Below are 18800 nucleotides of genomic sequence, written 5' to 3'. Positions count from 1 at the left end.
ACACACACACAACGTCCCCGTTGGCAAGTCGCTGTATCTTTGCGTGGGTGAATGGGACTTTGTTCCCCTTCGCCATTTGTTTTCTTTATGGACTCGAGAATCATTGCCATAATATCGCTCTGTATACTGTATATAGCTGTATATACAATAAAACGTTTCGTCTGTCAAGATTTCAGTCTGGCAAAGACAAGAGCACACCTATAAACATAACTTCTAACCCATGGCAGACAGTAGTACTGCCGGTTCAGGTATGTTGATTTATATTGATAAAAGCAAATAGCGAAAATTGGTAATTTCTAACCTTCGAATATTTGTATATTTATGTCGCTGAATATAGGACATTTCTTTTTAAAAAAATGGACTGTGGATCACGTATGGTTCGGGGTGCGTGTCACGCCGGGGAACTAACTAATGTCCTTTGGTAAGACATGAATGTACATTAGCCATACTCGACCCAGGTGAAGTAAATAGGTACTTTGCAGGTGTCAGTTCCTTGATATTCAAGAGCGCCATAATGGCGGGCATGCTAAGCCTAGGGTAATAATTGTGGAGCGCCAGGGGTGTCAAGTCTGACCCTCCTAAGCTCTCTAATAAGAAATACTATTTGTAATTCGTGTAATTTTTGTTATCATTATTATCATAGTTAATATTATAGTTTGTTAATAAATATTCTTATCATCATTATTATCATCATTGATATCATTAAACCAGGCAGGATGCTGTCTTTGACGGACATGAAACTGAACGAGATAGGGGAGGCTCTGGGTGACAATGAGAATCTCATGACTCTTGGACTACATCTAGGTTTCCCACAATCCAAGGTGAAAATGTTTCTTGCTACAAATCGAGCTGATGGCAATGTGTCCCCCAAAGGCACCAAGAATATGCTTTTTGCATGGAGGAACAAGACTTCCAGCGCAAACCAGGTGAAGAACCTTCGTGAGGCCTTGGTGAAAGCCGATTTGAAGCTCGTTGCCGACGAGCACCTTAGGGATCTCCAGTGAAATCCTTCAATTTCCAGATCGATTCAGGTTCAGAATCCAGGGTGCAGGTCCAGGATCTCCGTGCTGCCATGGTATACGTTGATTCGGGCAGTATTACTGAAGAACACCAATATGGATTTCAGTTAGTTAATACCAGAACAACTTTGTTAGCTGCCTGCAAGAACAATGAACATGATGGAGATGGTTGTTACAGTCATTATCGATAAATGGATATTAAGGCATTCTTGCGGGCATGCAGCCGACGAATCGATGTCATTTGAGAGATTTTTACTTCTAACTTTTAACTTTGGCACGTGTTGTGTCTAGTTTCATGTCAGATATATCGTGGCATCATTGCGGGGCATAGACGATTACATTATTTGAAATGACGAGGTTTTAAAGTTTTTTTGAATGGCGGTTTTCCATTGCTCCTGATGTCATAATTTTATTATGCCATTTGAGAAGAATTTAAGAACATAATGCCATCTTTTAAATAAGCTTTTTTTTCTTTCTTCATTTTTATCTCTAATAGCAGTGATGATAATTAAAGGACGACTTTATGCGTTTAGGTCTATGTCATAAAAGGGTCGAATAAATTAATTTTGTGGGGGCCAGCCAGCCCCTGAATATTGGCAAAGTTAAACATCTAAGTGACATTTAACTTTTTCTTGTCGAGCTCAGCTCAGAGTTTTCACCATTTTCGCTCCTTTTTTTTCCCAAAATCTGCCACATTGTCATTATAAAAAAAAAATTAAACAATAATGTTTCAAAATATTTGTATATATATAGATGTCTTGGTGACAAATACATTAAATTCATTTGATGACTAATCACCAGTGCGAGGTGATTGTTGATAAGGAAAATAAAATTGCAACTCATGTGTTTGTTTATAATTTACTTGTTATTAAAGGTAATACAAAGTTTTGGTATGGGGTCATGAATTTGGTTCAAATGAACATATTGGAAGCATATGCGATCCTACAATATTCAGTGATCGTTGTCCCGGTTGAAATCGAGTCTAAAGTTATGAAATTGTAAATAATAATCTCTTTTTGTTGTATAGCTCCCTCTCAAGGTCAATATATTAATTTAGCTATAAAACAATGTTTATTGACTAAAATCGACTGATTGGCTATTCCCATTTGGAAATCATATATCACAACTGCATATTCTGATATTTTCAAGGTCGCAACTACCATAGTACGGCCGTAGGCGCTATTTGAAATGTTTATATTCAATTTTTCTCAAAAGCAGAAGTGTTTTCGGGGCTAAATTTCCTAGTGTTTATATTATCCAAATATATCAAAATTGTAAAGAATCACTATCCACCCAATTTTCAAAATTTCCCAAAACTTTGTTTTACCTTTAAGTAGTGGTAAGTTATGGTATTTATTTTCCAGTTGAGAATATATTCAGCTGTATGTCTTTTTTTAATGTAATAAACACTGCACAGAAACTTAACTTGCTTTCTTCGCATTTCTTCGCGGACGTTGGTTTGTCTCACGTACAATTTCCCACAAAACAATAGACACCAATTGACGCAATACCTATTTTACGTCTTGATTAGCTCCATGTCAACACTTTTAACACCAGTATAGATTAATATTGCAAGGGAAACAGTTATATCATCTAGAAGCCTCGAGTATTTCTATCCAATGATAAATACAATTCCCAAGAGACTGCATTCTTCAAAATACAAGTCGTCTTCATTCACATGCTACTTATTAAAATGGAAAATGTTTGCATAAGAATAGTTAATTGGACTTGACATGCGTTAGTTGAGTAACTGCGGTAATGAACTGAAGTTGATCATATTTACAAAAATTATTTTATTAAACGATCTATCCCTTCTTGATGAGTCGATCTGTGTATGCACCTATAATACTTAACCTGACTACTTCGTATGCTTTCTACAAGATCAACAAGCCAACATATAAAAAAGATAACACACATACACACACACACACACACGCACACACAGGGGGAAAATACATAGGGAAAGATGGAAAACTATCGGTCTATGTGGCTGTTGCCATTTAACTAGAGTGCACATACGTGTGACGTGAGTTTACGAACTTAGGGTAGATTAATAGGTTTCTACTTTTCAACATATTCTACAAACTTGAAGTAAAAGTAATTTTGGAAGTTTATAGGAATATTAGCAACCGCGCACATTATGATTCAAAATGTTAAGATTCAGAAACTGAATTAGATAGACTTTATTTTTTTAATTAAATGTTATGTTCTAGATTGTTTGCCTGAGGCTAATAAACTAGGACTTTTGGATTTGTAAACAAAAGATGCTTATGAATACTTCATTTTGGTTCGATACTTCGGATATATCTATAAGAATAATCACTCTGCAATATGTACTTTGAAATTATAATAATAGATTAACTGATAACCTATTAACAAGTGCATTGCATACCTAGTCAAATATGGACACTGTTAATATTTATCACCAAAAAAACAAGTATACGGTATTCTGATTAATGATATGCATTTACAAGGAAAATAGTGATAAGGCCTCGAGAGGCCCGTTGTCAAAAGAATATATTGGACTCTGGTCCATCTTTTGTCTGCTGTCATATTTCGTTTGCAATGAATTATGTCATCAGACAACAATCAGTCGTTGATGTACCAACACACAGAGAAGCAGACTTCTTTCCCAGTAATTATAAATCGCAACTGGGCCTTTGAAATAAGTCGAAACGGCTGTTCAGGTAGGTAACTTCTCATTTTCATTCTCTTTGCCCCTTCCCCTCTTCCTCTCCCATATCTTTTTCAAAACCATCTTGAGATATATTCTATTTCGTTTTATTCTCCTCTACCCGGCGGTGTTAACTAGTTGGGTATATATAGATGTATATATACATATAGCAAAGGCTTAACATACACATATAATATTTTTGTGTGCGTGGGCGTGTGTGTGTTCATAATGATTTATTCACGTATTGAGGGGTTTTAGAGCGAGAGGGAGTTTGAGGTATTCTATATTACAATGTTACCATTCTGTCCTTATTAGTCATATTATTTGAAATGTATGAGCTTGTTTTTGTATGATGTATAAATTAAAATGGAATTTTGATTTCAATGAATTTGTTGAATAGAAGAAAAACAAATAATATTTTTTTTTTGTTAAATGAGATTTGTCGAAAGTATACAGATCACACTTTGAAGATAAACATTTTATGCCAATTCATTACCAAGTTTTCACGGGTCTCCTTATATACAAGTATACAGTGTCCCCCCCCCCCCCCCCCCCCCCGAAAAAAAGAAGTCCGGACATAAATTATTATTGTGAGCATAGTATGTTTTTTATAAATATGATTCTTGCTTTTCATACGGTAGAGTCTCTCGAATTCCTTCGTAGAATACTATAGAGGGCCTCCTAATTGTTGGAACAGGCACGTCTGGGCTTTTACTCAATCAGGTGAGTTGATCAAACTTGAACAACTTTTACGTTTTAATATTGTTATGCTAAATATTTGTTGTGTATATGTGCATTGTGTCAGAACGCTTGCAGTCATTATTTTGATGTATCATGTGGGTTGATATGATTATATCGAAAGCGAGGATTTAATGTTGAAATGTGTGATGCTTAGTGATATGATTCGTTAATATATATGCGTTTACATTGTATTACATGGTCATGTACACCGAGTTGAATGTGGTATCGCTAATGTTGTACCTGGTCCCCGGGCCAAGGTTAGGGCCTACGCTCTAATTTATGTGATGAGTATAGGTCTTGGTTCAGGAACGAGGTCAATGCGAAATATGGGGAGCATAGAAAAGAAGTGCTTATGATAGAAGATGGGTATTTAAAATCATTGCATATTGTTTGTATTGTTGTTGCTATAATGAGGGTATATTAATTATGGCACATCAAACAGTGATTATCAAACGGCTTTGTCTGACTATCTATTCAGCCATTAGGTAATTTTCTAGCGCCTTTTATAAAACATTATTGCTCATATTGTAGATTGCTATGAAGAGAAAATTGATATATTTTAAATTTATATGGAATAATAGGAGTAAGAGCAGTGTTTAAGGTTATACTAGGAGATTATAGGAGTTTGTTTAGAAGTTGCAAAAGTATGGAAGATAAATACACGGACTGGAGTAATTGATGAAAGTTAGCTTTGATGTAGATGTGAGGAGATTTATTGTTTCCAGGATTTATCAATGTTTCTGGTCTTGGGATATCTGATATTTAAAAGCAGAGATGTTTTATCTTTGTTCCAATGTTATGATATTGTTAGTTTCATTATTCATTATAAAATATGTGCTTCATTTGAAAATGGGGAACCAGGATAGCCCTAATTCAGTTTATGTTGTTAGGATATTTGCATTGTTTTGATATTACACTGTACAAGTTAGAGGTATATTTTATTGAACAAGAATTAAGGATAAGATGACTTATATCATTTATTCAGTAGTGATATATATATACTCTATATATAGAGGTCACATGATAAGGTTATTAAACCTAGCTTGGTGTGTTGGTTTATCCAAATTTGTGAATTTAATGCTTTACAGGAGTTATATATTGAATGTTGCTCATTTGTCTAAGAATTTGGGTCAGGTATTTATCTGTGTTAATGTTAAGAGTTTCAGCTACTGTGGCAATTGGTTTTGAAAGGGCAAATTTACTCGTTTTATATTTGATAAAATGACATGTTTTGGGGAATGCATGATCTCCATGATAATCAATATTATTATGTGATATGTAATGTGTCAGTTACTGATTACTACTTATAAAGACCTCTGTGCTTTTACTCATACAGATACTGAGACCCGTTCCCCACTCGGCTTTGTGTTCTTGGTCTCTACAATACAGTAGAGGTAATATGCTTTCAAATGATATTCTGATATCAATAATCCATTTAATGTTCATAACATTTGCAGACCCTTTTATATGAAAAAGATCTGTTCTATTTACCCTCACCATCGAAAATGATAATAATAATACAAAATAATGATAAAACCGTTGTTAACACAAAGAAGTGAAATAAATAGAAAAGCTGCAGAATAATGTCTGCAGCTAAAAAAGTAGACATACTCATTGATCAATTAAATATGCATTTTAACAGCATTTTTGAAATATTAAAGCGTCTTAAAATATATATATATATCCTCTACTTTATAATGATCTCATTACTTTTGACCTATACAAAAAGGAATCTTCTCAATGTTTGTGTTTTCTTCAGTTCATGTTCTACTCTGATGCACTTACCATGCCAATGTTAGTGTCACTGTTTTATCAAATTCTGGCACGAGTGGATTTTGGCTTTCCATTTTTCTAAATGATGTTGGTCTTCGAAGGCGTATTTGGATAAATGCAAAGTATGTATCATTTGAAAAAAATATAAATTTGACCTTATATAAGGGATGGAATTATATGTATACACCCATTAATTTGTTCACTAGAACGGATTGTTTTAGTGTATTTTGTTATATTTTTAAATGGGACACACTATGTACATATCACCTACATAACATCTAGATTACCTTCAAATTACAAACTATTTATTTTTCATATCTTGCAGCTATTCCTCACTGAAATCAACAAACATCTGGTGGTTCATACAAAATAGAAAAAAATGAGGTACGTCAATGTAATATTAACGATTTAATTGAAGGTGTTTCTGTTATCAATATTAAGGTTATTATTATTATTATTATTATTAATATCATTAGTGTTAGTATTATTGATATTATTATTAATAAAAATGCCAAGTACCCATTTTTATAACAGGTGGTCTGGGTGAAGAAAGGCAAATGTGGATCAATATCTTGCCGAAGAACGTTAGTGCCGGGTTGCTATTCGGACCCCCAACCTTTGGATTGAGACCCTTCCCATACTTCTTTCATCCCGTATTTTATTTTCTGGAAATTGTACAAACCATGTTTCAAATCACCTCAACGATGAGAAGTCCTTTTTTAAAACAAATTCATGGGTGCCTAGATCAAGAACTTCTTTTTTCTACCACTGATGGTAACTTTGCTATCAATATTAACTACGCTAGTAAAATCACTCAGAAGCCAATTAAATCAGAGTTTCCATGAAAGTTACATAAATTACAAATTTACCATCAATGGTGAGTTTCATGCAACGGGGCCCCCATTCATAAAATACTGAATATTCATTTGAAAGGAGCCTTTTATAATATATTCTCTCTTTTTTTTTCTTCTCATTTTTAATATGTTTTATGTCTTTGTTTAATTTTCTTGCATGTATATAAATTGATCTCTCTATTTTCTCTCTCTCTCTTTCTCTCTATCATTCTATCTCTGTTTCTCTCACCCCCTTTGTGTCTCCGTTGCTCTCTAATTTCGCTCTTCCTCTATATTTCCCTTTATCTCATCCCTATCCTAACTCTCTTTCTCCCTCTATCTCTAAATTTCTCTCTTTCATCGTTCGTTCCCTGTTTCTCGCACTCCCTTTGCTCTCCGTTGCTCTTTACGTTCTATCTCTCTCTCTCTCTCTCTCTCTCTCTCTCTCTCTCTCTCTTTCTCTCTCTCTCTCTCTCTCTCTCTCTCTCTCCTCCTCCCCCTCTCTCCTCCTCCTACACCTTCTCCTCCTCCTTCAGTGCCAATATCCCAGTTTCCGAGGTCCAGTTACAAAAGCTTGCAGCTGAATTTCCCCATGACAAGTATGGCCCACTGTGCTTGGCGCTTGGGGGCACTTCAAACCAGGCCCAGAACAGATTGGTCAAACTCAATAACGATTACCCCAAGGCAGTCATGGAGGTCCTCATTGCGTGGAAGAATCGTACAGGAGGTTATATGACTGAATTAACCAAGGCTCTTAAAGAGATTGAAGCTGGCGGACTTATACCTATTCTAAAACAGCTTTAATTTTCCACAAAGTGTCTACATCCAAAAGATTCCCCAGCATTCGAAATTAAAACATTGGGGAAAAAATAATGTCCACTTTGCTTTTACATTCTTTTACTTACCCAAGCCATTGTCGCAATTTTAATCAGCTCTTGCGAAAATGGCTCCTACACTAACCGTATTAACTTGAACCCTGTGCTGTTGTATCTCACACTAACCTAACCCTGAACCTCAAAATAAAACTAAAATTAAACCCAAATCTAAACCTTAACCTAAACCTAAGACCGAATTGCAATCTTAAACCAGACCCATTGCATTTTCAGCAATAAATCCAAGAGTGATTGAGGCACACTCACACAAATACACACGCAATAACACACGAGATACCACACAAAAAACTTTGTGTGTCACCTCCTGTAGCGTGCGAACATTATTGCATACTTTAAACCTGATTTCTTTACAATGAGGTAGTAAAATTGCCCTCAGGTGTGAATGTATGATTTCTTACACAACAAAATCGATCGTGATATTGCTAAATTTTCGGTTCCTTTCATTAACATAAAAATAGATTTTGGTCTGGAACACTTTTTATCACATTCCCTTACCTCCTTTGTACTGTTATTTACTGTACTCTTAAACCTTCCACAACTCCTTGTTTTGAGTTTATGTTCTATGAACAACAAACGTTAAGTAGACATTTATCTGTTGATTTGAGCTCGACATTACGATTTTTTCCTTCGTTCTAATGCCTTAATGATACCAGCTATAATTCCAACAATGAGTTCATTCGTTTTTAATACCGTTTTTTACTTTGTTTAAGATATTTAGTCCGTTAATTATTCTGTTGTAGTGGTGTATACAATATACTTTATCTTGAGAAATCAGTGGGCTCGATAACATCTGTAAAAGTGGAAATTATTAAGTCCGTCTAAATAGAAGTATAATGACAAAAATATCCATGATGAATGACGTAAGAGAAATAAATGCATTAAATTGAATAATTTAAGTACTTTAATTGCAATGCATTTGTACGGGAATGTGAAAATGTAACATTACATGGCGCTGTTTATAACTACAAGATATTTAATGTATTGTGTGTCCAAATTATTCTGGTTGATCTAGCGATCAAGTTTTGTAATGAACTGTATACATGAATCTACGAACTCGTACCTTGCTATGATACCATATTTCATGCATGGTTATTATTCTTTATTGGCAGTTATACAATGTTAATGAAATGCTAGACAAACAAAGAAGATGACAAGCAAAGCAAATAACCACTTTAACATTGCTGAATAAAGTGCGAACAGTTTATGTGTGACATGCTTGTGAAGGCAAAGTCCAAATGTGTTATTGACTGACTAAATGTAAAGGTTTGTAACCATGGTAATAGTTGAATAAAAGATATGATGATAATAAAAGTACATATGAACAGTGCAATATTTTCACATTTGATATTTTAAATGAAATGACCTGTAGTATAGTCCAAATTTATCATTAGCGGTTCAGTCACTAAGGAAGTTAACAGTGGTGACCCATTAAATACCCCCTCCCTCCTCCAGTGAGATAGAGAGAGAGGAAGAGAGAGAGAGAGAGAGCGAGAGAGAGAGAGAGAAAGAAAGAGAGAGAAGGGAGAGAAAGAAAGAGAGAGAGAGATAGATAGATAGAGATAGAGAGAGAGAGAGAGAGAGAGAGAGAGAGGGGGGGGACAGTTGCACAATTCGTCCCTATTTTCACGAAGTGACGGTAGTGAATGAAAATCGCAAACAATTTGCGTGCGGATTTTCCTCACTACCGTCACTTCGTGAAAATAGGAACGAATTGCCTCTTTGCCAGCGCTCAAAATACACGGGGGCGATGGGCGATTCGCCCCCGTGAGCTCCATAATCGCCCCTGTCAGGTTGCTCACGGGGGCGATTGAAAAATTAAAAATCGCCCCCGTGGAATTATAAAATAAAGATTGTCTTTTCTGATATAACTTTAACACAATATTGAGTATCAATTTTCAAACCTTAAACCAATGAAATGGAACTTATACCCCATTCACAGTGGCCTCAAACACCGCGACAGCAGCGGGACTGTCCCGCTGCTGTCGCGGTGTTGTCTTCAGTGTGAAGGCTCGGACCCGTTATAAACTATCGCGGGATAACACCGCCTAGCGATAACGCCGACACAAACTATCGCTAGGGACGCCTAGCTACAGCAGCGGGACAGTCCCGCTGCTGTCGCGGTGTTTACTCAGTGTGAAGGCTCTCCGCTATAACACCGCGACAAACACGTGTGATTTGTTTACTTACCTATCACTGACCTCTTTTCTACAGCAATGGGGAACATAAAGTGAAATAGAAATAAAGTAACCAGTGGATTCAAATTGATTTTATTATTATGTAGGTATTATAATTATCCAAATGAAAAATATTTCACACTTCAAAAAATTAAAATATTCTGACTGGAAGCAATAAAAATGCTAGTTTTTTAAAAAGTAATATGATCGAGGATACAAAAAGCAACTTGACATGTTTACCGCGCAATTTCAAGCAAGTATTTCCGGTCATATCGGGGTCACTCGCGGGTCATGAGCCATGCATACACGTGTTTGTTACGGAGGTAATAAAAATCACCCGCTGCAGCGTGAATGGGTACATGATATTTATCCCGCTGCTGCAGCGGGATAACTTTTCTACTGTGAATGCATTTGTAGCGGTGTTATGGCGGTGTCGCCGCTCCGCTACAACGCCGCTACAAATTTCAAAACCACTGTGAATGGGGTATTAGATGGCGCTTTCTCTCCCATCTCTATGAGTATTACCGATACAAACAACGGAAGCTCGCAGTGCAGCTAGTGCGGCCCTCAGCACTGGCTATACTGCTCCGGTAGTACCGGTGTGCACGCTGACGCCCAATATCTGCTGGAGCTGGAGACGATCGCGCAAGGACTGAAACATGGAGAAGTTTTTCGTTGTGAAAAGTGTGAATCCTCTGAAATCTGGTTATTCTAAAAGGCCAGCAAATAATGTAACTCGACCAGTAAATCAATATTGAGAAGAAGATCACCAAAGATGTTGCAGGGGCGGATCTAGGCGGTTTAGGGGGTTTAACCCCCCCCCCCCCTCCCCCCCCCCCCCCCTTTGGCTGCCAAGTGAAAATGTGATGTGCATAGAAAATGCTATCATGTGTTCAGACCTACACAGTATTAGTAGATGTTAGTAGATGCCAGGAAAACATCTTTTACGGGGGTTCAAAATAGCAACAACGAAAATCGCCTCGCCACTACGCGGCTCGTGGACGATGCTCCACATCGTATTTGGGTTACCCCCTCCCCCCGCCCCCCTCCCTTAGCAAAAAGTTAGATCCGCCTCTGTGTTTTGGAAGGATATGGTAAAGACTAAAAGTAAAGAAAGAATGTAAATAATTAATAAGTAAATTCTAAGAGGGAAATTGTCGACTTAAATAAATGATAATGATAAAATACCAAAGAATTTAGGAGTTTCATGGGTACCAATTCAATGGAAATTTGTATTAAAATAAGAGCCCCCATCAGCACTAAAAGAACCCCCGTGAGAAGGCTCACGGGGTCTCTCTTTTTTTTGGAAGAGCCCCCGTGGACAAAAAATTAATTTGAGCCCTGGTAGTGACGATAATAATGGTAGCATTATTTATTTTGAACTATCATCAACAATAATATGATAATGATTATGATAATGATAATGGTAATGGTGACGATACGGATAAGCCGTAGACGAAAGACTTCATGCATGGCTGATTGTCAACGAAACGAAGTTAAGTCTGTTGTCAATTCTGCTTTTGCTACGGCAGGCAGCCAGTGAAAACGAATTTGTTTGCTAAAACTATGAAAATGTAATGCTAGGAGTCCACTGGGCCAGCGCCAGTTGGTGCCAGTTCGCGCCAAAGATTATGTGATTGGCGCGTAGTGGCTCGCTGTGGCGCCGAATTAATGTCCGCTCGGCATGTGTCGCCAAGTGGAATAAACTGGGTGCCATATGGCGTGCGCCAAATGCCACCCGGCTTGCTCCAAAATGTTGCGCCAGTTTGCGCCAGTTCGCGCCATTACACGGCCATTTGATTCCAAAATTAACCCTGTTGGCGCCATTCGCGCCAATAGACGGCTACTTTGCGCCACTTGGTGATTAGTTTGCGCCAAAGGTCGCCAAATTGGTTTGAACTTGCCACCGCTTGACGCTACTTGCCGACTATATAAATACCGGCCATCGGCTACCTGGTTCAGACCCTCCTCAGCTGCTGTATGCAAGGGCGTCGCCAGAGGGTGGGTGTGGGGGGTGCGACACCCCTCCACCTGTCAGGATATTGTCGGTAAAATTGCGCTGCCGTCGGGAAAAAAGAGAAAAGGGGGAGGGAAAAAAGAGAGGGAAAGGGAAAGAAAAGAAAAAAGAAAAGGAAAAGAAAAGAAAGAAAGGAAAAGAAAGGAAAGAAAAGAGAAAGGAAAGAAAGAGAAAAAAGAAAAAGAGGGAGAAGAGGAAAGAAAGGAAAAGAAAAAAAAGGAATAAAAGGGAAAAAAAAGGGAAAAAGGGAGAAAAGGGAAACAAAAGAAACGGGGGGTGAAGAAAGGAGAGAGGGGGAGGTAAGAGCCTGAGAAAGGGGGAGGTAAGAGCCTGAGAAAGGAGGAGTGGGAGTAAAAGAAGGGGGGAGTTGTGGGTGGAGTCGTCTCGTCAAGGAAGCAAGAAAGACATGGGTAAATATATTGTTGTGTCGGGTCAGATGTGTCGGTATTCTTGCTCGATCCTCGTGTACTATATCAATGCAAAAATTTGAAGTCGGTGAGATGTATATTTTCGGTCGGCCGAAAAGTTTTTTTCCCTACGAACTGTGACTTTGTATCCGCTGTGAAGACTTCGAGAGTGACTACAACTACAATACTTGTATTTTCTGGAAGTTTCACTTTCCTATAATATCAGGTAAAGAAATCAGAGGTTTAAAATTTTCGGGGAAACTAATTCAAGCAAGGATTAAGAGTCAACAACGGTACGACGAATCGTCTCCCTTTCTCTATATTTTGATGAAACGCCAAAATTTTCGCGCTTTGCGCGGATGGGGAAAACTTCATTTAGACGAGTCGAGAACGGTACAAAGAATAGTCTTCTTTCTCTAATAGTTTGAAGAGACGTCCAAGCTTCCGCGATACGCGCAGAGGGGGAAAACCCGAATTCAGATAAGGATTAAGAGTCGAGAACATTGCAACGAATCGTTTTCCTTTCTCTATTTTGATGAAACGCAAAAATGTTCGCGCTTCGCGCGGGAGAGGAAAACTTCATTTAGACGAGTCGAGAACGGTTCACAAATCGTCTTCCTTCATTATTTATTGTTCCTCCCACCTCAACAAAAACATACGGTGAACGTTCTTTTATGCACGCCTCCTCAGTCTTATGGAATTCACTTCCAGATTCCATGAGAAATCACAATAATTTGAACAAGTTTAAGGTTTCTCTTAAAACGTATTTATTCAATGTTAAAATTGTACACTCATGAACTCAGCGTCCAACACTACATGTACTTCTTTGTTTCTAAGTGGATTTTCTAATGTGTATGACTTTTTCTTGTAATTCTTTCCTTTCTATTTGAAGCGCATAGGGACATGCTATCCTGTAATGTGTTATGCGCTATAAAAGAACTGAGTATTATTATTATTATAATTTAAGGAAGCATCAAAGCTTCTGCGCTTCGCACAAGAGGGGGAAACTGAATTAAGATGAATAGAGCTTAATAAGAGTCGAAAACGGTGCAACGAATCGTCTTCTTTCTATAATAATTAAATCAAACGTCTAAGCTTTTCGCGCTGGAAGGGGGAAACTGAATTCAGACAAGGATTAAGAGTCAAAACAGTAGAACGAATCGTCTGCTTTCTCTAATAATTTAAGCAAACGTAAAAACTTCCGCGCTTTGCGCGGGAGGGGGAAATTTCATTCAGACAAGGATTAAGACTCGAGCACTGTTCAACGAATCGTCTACTTTCTCTAAAAATTTAATGAAACGCCATAACTTCCGCGCAAAGCGGGAGGGGGAGAAACTGAATTCAGACAAGGATTTACATCGAGAACGGTACAGCAAATCGTCTACATTTTATAATAATTTAATGAAACGCCAAAGCTTACGCGCTTCGCGCGGGAGGGGGGGGGGAACTTCATTCAGACAAGGATTAACAGTCGAGATCGGTACAATAAATCGTCTTCTTTTCCTAATAATCTAATGCTAAGTTCACACCGACGCCGAATTGATGGCGCATTAAATCGGCGAGCAAAGCGGCGGCAAAGCGTAACAAAGCTTAATTAAAGCGTAAAGACCGTAATAGAGCGTGAGAAAGCTTTGAGCAATTCGGGACATTCGGCAAGAGCGCCAATTTTTTTTAAACTGTTTAAAAATTTGAGGCGATCTGTCACGAATTGCGTAAAGCGGGGAGAGCGTATTAAAGCTTATCAAAGCGTCACAAAGCTTATCAAAGTTTTGCTCAAAGCGTAGGAAAGCTTAACAGAGTTTAAATTTTTGGCGCTCTTGCCGAATGTCCCGAATTGCTCAAAGCTTTCTCACGCTCTATTACGGTCTTTATGCTTTAATTAAGTTTTGTTACGCTTTGCCGCCGCTCTGCTCGCCGATTTAATGCGCCATCAATTCGGCGTCGGTGTGAACTTAGCATAACATATCTCGGGAGATCGTGAGATTTTTTGAAAAAATGACGCCGAATTGATCGCCGATTTAAAGCGCGACATTCGGCGTCGGTGTGAACTAGGCATAAGGAAACGTCTAAGCTTACACGCTTCGTGCGGGAGGCCTAACACCGACATCCCCTGATGAGCGCGCTTCGCGCGCTTTTTAACCCTTACTGTACTGGGCTATTTTGAGCTCAGCCGTCGAAAATCTGATGAACGCGAAAATGTGCATGTTTGTAGATATTTACGTAAGGGACAAGATGGTATAATTAGTTTTTTCTTAATATGCACATTTTTGTCGTTATAGCCTAATTAATTATGCAAAATGCTAATTTTATGCATTTTACAGAAAACTCTACATATTTGTCTGTAGACTTGTGAAGAATGTTGAAAATGTATTGAATAAGTGTTTCCTTCATCTCAAATTCACGAGGTTACATTATTTGTATGATATTTGAAAATGCATAGGTTAATTTGCATAAATTTGCATAAATTGTAGCATATTTTTTATGACATGCGCATACTAATTGTTATGTAACACCTTACAGGTATATCCGATTTTGACGAAAATAGTATCAAAATGTGCGTAAGACTTAAGAAAAAAAATGTCATGAAATGACAATTCAAAATTCCAAGTGGTTGCGGCGCAGTCTCCGAAAATGTCGAGGGGGGGGGGGCCTCCAAGGCCCCCCCCCCCCCCAGTACAGTAAGAAAATGATCATTTGCGCATACGGAATTACTATAGATAGTCCATAGGAAAAACAATTTAGCTTTCGGCCCCGGGTTTGTAGGGTTAAATTTGTAGATATTGGGACATTTAATTTTGTCGGTAATTGGTGGCTAGTTTTGTCGGTAATCGTTGCCCTCTACATCCCCCCCCCCCCCCCCCCACTGAAAAAGGTCTAGCGACGCCCCTGGCTGTATGAACAACATCTCTACTAAATATTTACAATTTTGATATGTCTGAGGATTTTGATAATGTTGGAGTGATGATGCTGCTCCATCACAAGATGATGAGAGATGCTGAGGTGGCCACTGCCTATTTGGCCATGTGGCGCGAAATCTTATTGGCGCAACTTGGCGCGCGCCATTACATTCCAGTGGATTCCAATAGGCGGATTGTTTGCGCCAAAGGGCGATATGTTCGCGCCATTTGGTGCCACATGGCGGACACTTGGCGCTGATTGCTCGATGCAAGTGGCGCGACGAAAATTTCAAACATTTTGAAATTTTCTTGCCGCCACATTCAATTTTGGTGCCGTTACGGGCCACCACGAGCCAGTTGGGAGGCAGTTTGAGCCACTACACGCCACTAGGCGTCTTATTGGCGACACTAGGCGCCACAGTAAATTGCATTGGCGCAAACTGGCACCAACTGGCGCTGGCCCAGTGGACTCCTAGCATAAGGGCTACTTCAAACAAACAAAACTTTGTCGTTCCTTACTCATTTTTCCTGATTGAGGTGTCATAATTATAAAAGGGCAAAAACCCAACTTTCTAGAAATGTGATTTTCTCTTTGAAATTCAGATACCGCCCGCCAAATACCTTTTCGGTTTCCTCTCTTCAAATTGATTTTAATCACTCATGCGTGACATATGCATCATATGACTTGCATCAAATGAAAGAAGAGGATCTAAGCTTTCCGAATATATGTCATTTATTAATTATAAATGTGATTAAGTTATGATAAAACATCTATAATTCTCGGTTTCGTTTTTTCTGGGACGCACTGTATAGTAACATGTAGACAGAAATCATACACTGCGAATTCGTTGTGTAACGACTTTACACAACATTGAGTGGTTCACTCCTTACACAGGGGTTGTGTTAAGTTGTGTAAATAAAAATTACACAACTTTACACTGCAAATTCGTTGTGTAAAGTTGTGTAATGTTTTATTACACGACTTAACACAACCCGTGTTCAAGGAGTGAACCACCCAATGTCGTTACACGACGAATTTGCAGTGCAAACACATGTAAATCTGAGATTGTTCATTAATTTTATGTTATTAAATACAGTTTGCAGAATCATCAGTAAATAACTATGTTTAGCATTTACAGTCTATACACAGTGGTTCCATAAATTGATATCTCTGTGTTTTGATCAAGCAAAAAAAATGCGTTTCCGGAAGCGAGAAAAAAAAATATGGAAAGAGGGGAAGGTCGAAATCTGTTTACGTGCAATACTTTTAGTGCACCACGAGGACAACTATATTATGTCAAAGTCATGTTAATCCAGATAAGGTTATTCGAGGAATACACTTTCAGATTCATATTTAAATCCCAATAAATAATATGTAGTCACAATTAGATATAGTAAGGTACAATCGACATGTCTACGGGTGCTTCCACTAAACGACATGACTTGAAAAAATAATATGAATGGATATATATGTAATGTTATAGATTAATCATGGTAAATTATAAGTTATTACCATGGAAATATGTAGTTTGTTCTCTTCCTACTTGTATTTCTTCTCTCTTCTCTCTCCCTTTCCCCTTTCCCAATCTTTCGTAAGTACATCTATATTTACGTAAGATAATAATGATAAGACAGAGTGAAATAATTAAAGGTACATTTTGTTGTTTACAAAAAGATCCCTTTCCCTATATAAGACCGATTACATGCTATTTGCTAGATTCCATCTCTCACACGGGTACATGCTAATTTGGAAGTCCTAGTTTATGGCCCAAATATGGTTCCAATTAATATTCTTGAAATGTGTTATGGAAGTATGAACACAATCGACTTAAAAATATAGTTTTATTTGATGTTTTGTCTGACCCAAACGCTTTTGGGAACAAAATAGCAAAGACTTTCGAAAAAGGCAATTCCAATGGCCTAGCCCTCACCCATTGACATTTTCGAGCATAACAATGATGTATTACGTAATCTGAACATGATTTCTAGGGAATTTACAATAAGGTATTGAATTTGCCCTTGAGTTGAATTCTCGAAAGTCCTTTGCGATCATGTTTAGGGCTGTAAACTTCATACAGTCATCAAATAAACAGAAACGTTGATGTGCATGGTCGGTAACATTGTATGGGACAAGATTACTTGGACTTTACATCACCTGTGCGAGGTGGGGCATGCTATTTGTTAGCTTAAAATAATAGGTATTATTAATAAGTAAATAATGAGAGAGGGAGATAGAGAGAGAGAGAGAGAGAGAGAGAGAGAGTGAGAGAGAGAAAGAGAGAGATAGAGAGAGAGAGGGAGAGAGAGAGAGAGAGAGAGAAGGGGGGTATGGAAAAAAGAGTCACGAAAAGTTGCGTGATCAATACAAGGTTATAGTTAATGGTGTCACAGTCTTGTAGGTATCAAATATTTTGTCTAGATATCAATTGGCACAAGGTGATAAAACATACATTTGTTTGTCTTGTACAATGATTGCCTGAACGAGCAATATAGCTGCAAGATAACGTTGTTGTATATAATCTCACACGTATGTACGTGCATCACAGTGAAGACTAATGAAAAAGCAACGAGGAAGCTAGTTCACACATAACAAATAGATGTAATTAAATGTACTTCATTAAAAAAGAAAAGAAACTAAATCAATCACTGAGAAGAAAAGCACGCACGTGCAACGAGGAGAAAATAAGAATAAGATAACTGTCCAGTATATACATCATCCATCTTTCGAAACTAACTACGAGGGTGGCGCTAATTTTCTCTTTCGATTCATAATTAAATAGAGAACAGGATGAGCTCTGAGTTTGTATGTCGACCATTACCATTAAAACCATTTTTTTCTTCTTCCGCGAAATTCTATTTCTTCAAGCGAAGCATTAATCAGGGGGGGGGGTCTGGTCTAGGTCTCTACTTTTCTGAAGAGGAGTGTTAATTACACTTGTGTAATAAGATTGACAAGGTCTTCATGTCTTTTGTCCTTTCTGCAATTTATTCTGAATAGTTTAGTTGTGTTTTGTGGCCAAGTTTCTATTTCGAGATCACCCCCGCGTGAGAACAGTGAAGTTATATATTTTCGAGCTCAAGTACTTCCTTATTTCAGCTTTTAATCAACTACAAAGGCGATATGGGCGCGACAAAAAAAAATAGAACAAAATAGGCTAAAGTTCAGTCGATTGCAAGGGTTTTTCCCTCTGGCATTCACGAGTGTCTGGTCAAGGTCTCTACTTTTCTGAAGAGGAGTGTTAATTACACTTGTGTAATAAGATTGACAAGGTCCTCATGTCTTTTGTCCTTTCTGCAATTTATTCTGAATAGTTTAGTTGTGTTTTTGTGGCCAAGTTTCTATTTCGAGATCACCCCCGCGTGAGAACAGTG

The 18800-nt window shown here is 37.9% G+C and overlaps 1 long non-coding RNA gene across 1 annotated transcript; it reads left to right on the top strand.

Annotated features, from left to right (window-relative positions):
• The first annotated feature begins 5761 nt into the window (after positions 1-5761).
• LOC105438476 lies at positions 5762-8572 on the top strand. Its single transcript, XR_970976.2, has 3 exons — positions 5762-5828; positions 6533-6591; positions 7577-8572. It is a non-coding gene; the product is annotated as an uncharacterized LOC105438476 (long non-coding RNA).
• The last annotated feature ends 10228 nt before the right edge of the window (positions 8573-18800 follow it).

This window comes from Strongylocentrotus purpuratus, unplaced genomic scaffold (assembly GCF_000002235.5).
Source record: "Strongylocentrotus purpuratus isolate Spur 01 unplaced genomic scaffold, Spur_5.0 spur5_scaffold_1, whole genome shotgun sequence".
Taxonomy (NCBI): Eukaryota; Metazoa; Echinodermata; class Echinoidea; order Camarodonta; family Strongylocentrotidae; genus Strongylocentrotus; species Strongylocentrotus purpuratus.
This window is presented reverse-complemented; position numbering and strand designations above follow the sequence as displayed.